General features: G+C 46.4%; 1 protein-coding gene across 1 annotated transcript in view; it reads left to right on the top strand.

Moving 5' to 3' along the window:
• Positions 1–7,813, top strand: part of LOC107568855 (very-long-chain (3R)-3-hydroxyacyl-CoA dehydratase 1-like) — a 114,082-nt gene that overhangs the window by 40,172 nt on the left and 66,097 nt on the right. The window lies entirely within an intron of this gene.

Raw genomic sequence — 7,813 nt, 5'->3', positions numbered from 1 at the left:
TAAGTATCAAGCACATTACCGATACACTGTATAGCTTTAAGCAACAGCATATCACGGACTTAAACACAGCTTGATGGAAATAATCATACACATAGGATTTGTTTAATGAAACCGCATCCTCAATACTAGATGAGCCTTAAGCAGCAAGCCTGTTTCATATCAGACAGTCTTAAACAGATTTAAAAACAAGCCTCAGCTGTGGTAAGTTTAACTGGGTAACGTTAATGTTACCAGTGTGTCAAAATACAATCAATAAGCCTAAAGCAACAGCATGCCTAGCAAAGCAACATGTTACTGAACAACTAGCCTTAAACAATGAGCAATATTTGACAATAGCATATTTGCCAACATAGCATTAAACAATGAAAATGAAATAAGAAACTTAGCAGGAAATGTTGCTTAATAATATATTTATGGGGAAGCATCACCCCAAGCTCAGCAAGTGAGGAACCAGAGGAAAATGACTGTAGTTTCTGTCAGGGAGAAAGAATGAGGATTCAATAGCGAATGTGCAAAACAACGTTTATTGGGAATTCCCAACAAGGAAGATGACGAGAGTCAGACAGGTGAAAGATGGAGGTTACTCCGGGTAGCGCAGGGACACAAACGGGCAGCCGACGATCGAGGATCCATGCGGCGAAGCCCACGGCAGAGGAGAGAAGGAAACTCCAGGAACTGGTCAGAAACAGAGAGACACGAACTGAACACGGTAACAACATAGGACGATCTGACAACACCGGACAGAAAACACAGACATTAAAAAGGCCAGCTGATAAGCCACAGCTGGTGCTAATCAGCTGATGGCGCTGATCACCGGCAACACAAACCATACCCACAATGACACGGAGAGGGCTAGAATGAGTCAGTGAGCCCATGAACCGTGACAGGACCCCTCCCCCTAGGAGAACTTACGTGTTGATTGTAATCATCAATAAGGGAGTGGTCCAGAATGTCCCTAGCAGGAACCCAACTTCTCTCCTCCGGACCGTAACCTTCCCAGTCCACCAAGTACTGAAATCCGCGTCCCCTCCATCTTGAGTCCAGAATGCGGTTAACCGAATAGGTGGGTTCCCAGTCTACGAGACGCGGCGGTGGGGAAATGAAAAAGCAGGCGGATTAATGGGTGAACGAAAATCGGGCTTCAATTTGGAGACATGGAACACGGGATGAATTCTCCTATACGCCGGAAGAAGTTTGAGGCGGACTGCCACTGGACTAAGAACTTTGGTGACAGAAAATGGGCCAAAAACTTTGGGAGCTAGCTTATTACAAATGGGTCGGAGAGGAATATTCTTGGAGGAAAGCCATGCCTTTTGACCAACGATGTAAACGGGAGGCTTCGACCGGTGGCGATCAGCCTGAGCCTTGGTGCGCGTCCTCACTTGGAGAAGAGTCTCTCGAGCTCTTTTCCAAGTGCGATGGCACCTCTGGACGAAGGCGTGAGCGGAGGGGACTGCGACTTCGGATTCCAGACTGGGAAAAATAGGTGGCTGGTACCCTAAGCTACATTCAAACGGAGATAGGCCCATGGATGACACTGGTAACGAGTTATGTGCGTGCTCCACCCATGAGAGTTGTTGGCTCCAGGAGGAAGGATTCTGAGTAACCAAACATTGCAACGTTCTCTCAAGATCCTGGTTGGCCCGCTCCATGTGCGGATGGAAACCAGAGGACAGACTGACACTCGCCCCCAGTAATCTGCAAAACTCCTTCCAAAATTTGGAAACAAACTGGGATCCCCTGTCGGAAATCCCTTCCATCGGGAGGCAATGAATGCGAAAGACGTGATCAACGACAGTAACCGCTGTCTCCTTGGCTGAGGGTAATTTGGACAAGGGAATGAATTGGACCCCCTTCGAGAAACGGTCCACTTCGGTCAATACAACCGTATTGCCCTGGGAGGGCAGTGACGAAATCGAGCGCAATCTGAGCAGGCCAAAAACAAAATCTCGGACGTCACGAGCCATAGAAGGCCACCAGAATCGCTGTTTTATGAGGAAACTAGTCCGATTCACCCTGGATGACAAGCCAAGCTGGAACAATGACCCCACCGAACGACGTCGGACCCTAACCTCTCCGGCACAAATAATCGACTCTGTGGGCAACCGGGTGGAGGCATTACCCCTTCTAAGGCAGTGCGGGCCTTCGACTCGACCTCCCATACGAGAGTGGAGACGACAAGTCTCTCAGGTAAAATACTCTCGGGAGTGGATGGGTGCTCGGAAAGTAAAAAAATGCGAGACAACGCACCGGGTTTGATGTTCTTAGAACCCGGACGATAGGAAAGTGTAAAGTCGAAGCGATCGAAAAAGAGTGCCCACTAAGCCTGCCTGGAGTTCAGTCGTTTAGCGGACCTGATGTACTCGAGGTTCTTATGATCGGTCCAGACAATAAAGGGTACCCCCGAACCCTCTAACCAATGACGCCACTCTTCCAGTGCTAACTTGACCGCCTACAACTCTCGTTTACCAATGTCATAGTTACGTTCGGCAGGTGATAAATGATGGGATAAAAACGCGCAAGGATGCATCTTGTCGTCCAAGGAAGAGCACTGGGATAGCACCGCACCTACCCCCACCTCTGACGCATCGACCTTCACCACGAACTGACGTGTGGAGTCAGTGGTTATGAGAATAGGAGCCGAAACAAAGCGGCTCTTGAGGTTGGTAAATGCAGCTTCGGCTGCACTAGACCACCTGAACATAGTCTTAGTGGAGGTCAAGGCAGTCAGAGGAGCGGCTAGTTGGCTGAAATTGCGAATGAAACGCCGGTAGAAATTGGCGAACCCCAGGAACCTCTGTAGGGCCTTACGGGACCCTGGGGTTGGCCAATCCACCACAGCCTTAACCTTGTCGGGATCCATGTGCATTCCCTCGGACGAGATGATGTACCCCAAAAACGGAACTGACTGTGCATGAAAGCCACACTTCTCTGCCTTGACAAAAAGCCCATTCTCGAGCAGCCTCTGGAGCACTCGTCTGACGTGCTGAAGGTGTTCCTGGAGAGAAGAGGAAAATATCAATATGCCATCCAGGTAGACATATATGAATTGATCAACCATGTCTCTCAGCACGTCATTAACGAGTGCTTGAAAAACCGCGGGGGAGTTGGATAACCCGAAGGGCATAACAAGATATTCAAAGTGCCCTCTGGCGGTATTAAATGTGGGTTTCCACTCATCCCCCTCGCTTATGCGGACCAAATGATAAACATTACGCAAATCTAGCTTGGAAAAGATGGATGCCCCCTGCAACCGTTCGAAAGCTGACGACATCAACGGCAAAGGGTAAGAATTATTTACCATGATGTCGTTCAGCCCCTGGTAAACGATGCATGGTCGCAGAGAACCGTCCTTCTTGGCCACGAAAAAAACCTTGCCCCAGTGGGAGAAGAGGAGGGGCGGATGAGCCCAGCTGCTAGAGAATCAGAAATATATTTCTTCATGACCTCCCTTTCTGGAACAGAAAGCGAATATAACTTGCCCTTAGGCGGAGCGTACCTGGCACTAGATCTATGCCACAGTCATTGGGACGATGCGGAAGAAGGGAAGCAGCCCGGGACTTACTGAACACTTCCTTCAGGTCAAGGTAATCCTCGGGCACGTTAGACAGATTCACTGGCTCATTCTGCAACAAAGACACAGAAGAACAAGCAGACATCAGACAAGAAGCATAACATGAGTCGCTCCACGCCGATATGGAGTTCTGACCCCAATCCACCCTGGGATCATGCTGAACCAGCCAGGGATGACCAAGGACAATAGTCACCAGTGGGGACTCCGTGAGCAGAAGGGTGATTTCCTCTGAATGGTTTCCTGAGGTTATGAGAGTGATAGATCCCGTAGTGGGTGTGATACTGGGACGGTTATGTCCATTGAGTGCGTTAACGGAGATATTGTGGCAGAGAGGCACTATGGGGATATGAAGGCGAGATGCCAGACTGTAGTCCATGAAATTACCCTCTGCTCCGGAATCCAGCAGGGCTTGGCAGTTGTGGAATCGGGCTGCCCATTGTAGTCTTACCGAGAGCAGAGTTGAGGACGAGGATTTCTTCAAGGATAATCCACCCGACAGTAACCTCGGTTCTACTGTCGGGCTGGGCCTTTTACTGGACAGTGAACCAGGATGTGCCCCTCAGAACCACAGTATAGGCAGAGTCCCATAGCTCTCCGGTGGTTACTCTCCTCACGGGAAAGCCGAGCTCTACCCACCTTCATGGGTTCGCAATTGGATGTGGGACTGACCGTCATACTGGAGTTGGCAGCGGAGACAACAGGAAGTCCCGACCTAAAAGTGGAATGGCCTCGTTGATCACATCGCTGAAGACGCATGTCAAAGCGAATGGCTAGATCGATCAGTCCATCAAGACCAGAGGGCAACTCCATCGCAAAAATCTCCTTCTGAATACGGTCAGCCAACCCATGCAGGAACATGTCCCACTGCGCCTCTTCGTTCCATTTACATTCTGCCGCCAGGGTGCGGAACTCGATGGAATAGTCAGAGACAGTCCTGTCCTCCTGCCATAGTTTAGCCAACATGCGTGCGGCCTCACGACCCGTCAACACACGTTCAAAAACCCATCTCATCTCCTGAGAGAGGGCCTGGAACGAAGTGCAACAGGAATGTTCATGCTCCCACACCGCCGTTCCCCATGGAGCCGCGTGTCCTGACAGTAGTGTCAACACTAGAGCGACCTTTGACTGTTCTGTGGCGAACGTCACTGGTTGGAGAGAGAAAAACATAGAACACTTAGTCAGAAAGGCTCTACAGTGGTTAGGCTCACCAGCATATGTCTCTGGTGTGGGTAAACGTGGCTCATGCTGACGTCCGATGCCTGTAGATGTAGAGGGAACCGGCGGTGGGAGTGGCGCAGTGGGTAAGCTCAGCTGTTGTAGTTGAGTGGTGAGCTCGGACACCTGCGCTACCAAGGCTTGCACAGCCCATCCCGTTGCTAACATCTGCTCTTCCTGACGATCCATGCGTGTATTGTTGTGGGATAAAAAGTTCTGCAGATCCATCGCATTCGCTGAATCCATAATGGTCCGATCGTTCTGTCAGGGAGAAAGAATGAGGATTCAATAGCGAATGTGCAAAACAACGTTTATTGGGAATTCCCAACAAGGAAGATGACGAGTCAAACAGGTGAAAGATGGAGGTAACTCCGGGTAGCGCAGGGACACAAACGGGCAGCCGACGATCGATGATCCGTGCAGCGAAGCCCACGGCAGAGAAGAGAAGGAAACTCCAGGAACTGGTCAGAAACAGAGAGACACGAACTGAACACGGTAACAACATAGGACGATCTGACAACACCGGACAGAAAACACAGACATTAAATAGGCCAGCTGATAATCCACAGCTGGCGCTAATCAGCTGATGGCACTGATCACTGGCAACACAAACCACACCCACAATGACACGGAGAGGGCTAGAATGAGTCAGTGAGCCCATGAACCGTGACAGTTACGTGTAATTTTTATTATTATTATATTTCTGTCAGGACCACTATCGTCAAAATGATAGATACTTAGCATAAAGTTTGGTTTGGCAGTATGGTTCTGTTCTGGGCAAAAACCTCCCTGCCCATCCATGCAGCCTGTCATGAATGAGCAGGGAGAGCAGCAATAATAACCCTCCTAGGGTTAACAGAACAGAACAAGGCAGATATCATTAATGTACTTAATGATATTTAAGTGTAACACTTTATTCAAGATAAAGGAGTCTGATTAGCAAGGAATATCAGAAAGCCAAGTCCTGACTGTGGCGAAAGGTGGAGCTGGGGATGGAGGAGGGTAATTTGCTCCGGAGCAAGCTGAAAAGCTGCTGAATAATACTGAATAGAGCTGGAGGAGAGTAGCAGCGAAGGGGTGCTCTTTATAAGCAGCTAAGAAGAGCAGCAAGCCCCTTACCGGAGGAGAGTAGCAGCGAAGGGGTGCTCTTTATGAGCAGCTAAGAAGAACAGCAAGCCCCTTTAATGCGATACCTGAAAAAGATGAAGAAAACCCACTAGAATTGGCAGTCTAGTGTAGTAAATCAGCTCAAAAGGGAAATATTTATGACTAATTATAACTGGTTATGATTAATAATAAATATTTAGATTATATCTTCAAATTAACTGTAGCAGAATCAATATTACAATTATTTGCTCTGTCCGTCCACCGAGCAGACAATATAATCATTTATCAATTCAAAATTATTTTTCTGGCCAAGGAAGAATAAACTGTCCTTCTTTATGCAGTGCTAGCAGTAATTTAGCAAATGTAGCAAGGGTTCAAACATTCATTGACTTCGAATTGTGAGCAGCAAACAGAGACAATCAGTTGTGAATATAAGGGATTTAATAAATGAAACTATATCTAACATTTAACTAAGCAAAACACATATATACAGAATGAAACAAAGTAAGGAAAAGAGAGAGGAAAGGAAACAAAGGAAACATCTCCCGCTCAAAAATTTACACCTGGTATTGGCCAGTCCACCCAGAATAGGAACCCTCAAAAGTGATTAGCCCGAAATAATCTTTGCTCAGAAACCCTCTTCGTTTGAGACAACACTTTTCCAAGACCCTCAAGACTTTCCTCTTGAGTTTTTAGTTTTTAACTTCAAGTAACTTTAGTCGCTGTGGACTTTTCCTTCTTCAGAAAAACCAGAAGTAAAACTTCCAGCTCACTCCTAACGAACTCATGAAAGACTTCCGTTGTCTACCGCATCAGGACTCTTGGACAGCAATCGAAACCAATGCAAGTAACCGTTTACAATTATTTAAATGCGTCTTTAAGTCTCAGCCCCTCTTAAAGCAACAAGCAAGTCTATCGACAAACATGATACTGAACACTAGATACAGTAAGCCCTAACAAGCAAGCAAAATCCCAATACCCTAATAGCTTTAAAGCAAAGACCTTCTGAAATAGCATAGACTGGGGCAGCATGCCCTTTAAGAAGAGAAGCAGTGAAGGGGTGCTCTTCTTTAATAAGCAGCTGAAAAGAGCAGCATGCCCCTTTAATGCAGTACAGCAAATGGTCAATACCCGAAGTTTAGGCAACAGCATGTTACCCTATCCAGATAATCAATAGCATTAATAACACCTTTAGTAGCAAAATCTACATACTACAAGTTAAGTATCAAGCACATTACCGATACACTGTATAGCTTTAAGCAACAGCATATTACGGACTTAAACACAGCTTGATGGAAATAATCATACACATAGGATGTGTTTAATGAAACAGCATCCTCAATACTAGATGAGCCTTAAGCAGCAAGCCTGTTTCATATCACACAGTCTTAGACAGATTTTAAAACAAGCCTCAGCTGTGGTAAGGTTAACTGGGTAACGTTAATGCTACCAGTGTGTCAAAATACAACCAATAAGCCTAAAGCAACAGCGTGCCTAGCAAACAAACATGTTACTGAACAACTAGCCTTAAACAACGAGCAATATTTGACAATAGCATATTTGCCAACATAGCGTTAAGCAATGAGAATGAAATAAGAAACTTAGCAGGAAATGTGGCTTAATAATATATTTATGGGGGAAGCATCACTCCAAGCTCAGCAAGTGAGTAACCAGAAGAAAACTGGTTGAACTAAAAAATTCACACCTGGTTTTGGCCAGTCCACCCAGAATAGGAACCCTCAAAAGTTACATGTATTTTTTTGTTTTATATATATATATATATATATATATATTTATTTATTTTTTTACGCGTTGCTTGTACTTGCTTAGAATAATTGGACTATATTTAAATCCCTTGTGTCCATTTGAGCGCTCAGTCATAACCTTCCAATCACCACCGAAGTGAATTTTATTTTA

Source organism: Sinocyclocheilus grahami, unplaced genomic scaffold (assembly GCF_001515645.1).
Source record: "Sinocyclocheilus grahami isolate Dianchi unplaced genomic scaffold, SAMN03320097.WGS_v1.1 scaffold1287.1, whole genome shotgun sequence".
In the NCBI taxonomy this organism is placed as follows: domain Eukaryota; kingdom Metazoa; phylum Chordata; class Actinopteri; order Cypriniformes; family Cyprinidae; genus Sinocyclocheilus; species Sinocyclocheilus grahami.
This window is presented reverse-complemented; position numbering and strand designations above follow the sequence as displayed.